Source organism: Capsicum annuum, unplaced genomic scaffold (assembly GCF_002878395.1).
Source record: "Capsicum annuum cultivar UCD-10X-F1 unplaced genomic scaffold, UCD10Xv1.1 ctg82981, whole genome shotgun sequence".
Taxonomy (NCBI): Eukaryota; Viridiplantae; Streptophyta; class Magnoliopsida; order Solanales; family Solanaceae; genus Capsicum; species Capsicum annuum.
Window position 1 is genome coordinate 184,013 of NW_025893815.1, and position 1,068 is coordinate 185,080.

General features: G+C 34.4%; 1 long non-coding RNA gene across 1 annotated transcript; it reads right to left on the reverse strand.

Moving 5' to 3' along the window:
* Positions 1 to 246: 246 nt before the first annotated feature.
* Positions 247 to 655, reverse strand: LOC124895566. The gene is made up of 2 exons (XR_007051802.1): positions 394 to 655; positions 247 to 298 (listed from the first exon to the last, which is right to left on the reverse strand). It is a non-coding gene; the product is annotated as an uncharacterized LOC124895566 (long non-coding RNA).
* Between the last annotated feature and the right edge of the window lie 413 nt (positions 656 to 1,068).

Here is a 1,068-nt window from a genome sequence, read left to right on the forward strand (position 1 = left end):
TTTAGCAAAATGGTAATTCATTATAATACTATAAAGAAATAGCCTACCTAAATGTTGAGGAATATAAAACAACAAATCATTCAACACAGCTATTGTTCTAAGGTACACTCTAGAACTATGTGAATTACTGAGTTTAGAATATTGAAGGAGTTGGTCCTTGAAAATAATATCAATTATCATTCTCCAATGGTCCTTGCATCTGTGTTACTAATTCTAGATCAATAAAAGCAAAAGAAGCGACTTGCCTATCTCCAAAGAGGGATTTGCAGTCCTCCCATTTCGATGATGCAGTAATTTCCTGCAACCACAACAAACAAATAGATTATGGTTTAAAGGAAATATCATGGGATCCCATCCATTGCAATGTGAGAGATTGTAAACTGTTTACTATACCTTTGATGCATGAAGAAGTTCATAGAACTCATCTGCTAGACTTTTACGCTTTTTAGCTTCTTTTTCTTCTTTCTCCCTGGCCCTTTCCAGTAACTCCTCAAAGACAATCTATGCAGATGAAATATGTACATTCAATACTCAATGACACGGCAAGCCCAAATGCGTAGAACATAAAGTTTAGAAAGGAAGTATGGAATAAGATTCAGTATAATCCATGTATGTCCTCTTATTCCTTCGTTTGGAAGGCAAGGGGGATATAATGTAAGAGTATTATTACCATCTTTGGGAGTAACTCCTCTCATTACCATCACAAAAGTTTTGAGATACTGAATGTAAACTAAAAGCCTTAAGATACCCAACCGTCTAAGCATAATTCTTCGACAAAATACCCCTTGCAATTCCCTCTTCCCACATACATAGATTATATGCCATGACTATAAATAACCTCCAAAATCCAAATGATATATGAAGAATATCCTCATTACAAAAATAGCAAATGATCATTGATATCATCCAGTTATGCTATTTAACCAGTTTCGTAGAGTAAAACTCTTATCCACTAACCGTAAAAACAAAAAACTACAAGGCAAATTGCTTTGAATTAAGCAACTTAAGATATGTCCGGTAGGTGAAATATTAAACACCGCCGTCCAGGAAATAAAAACTAAGGAAAAT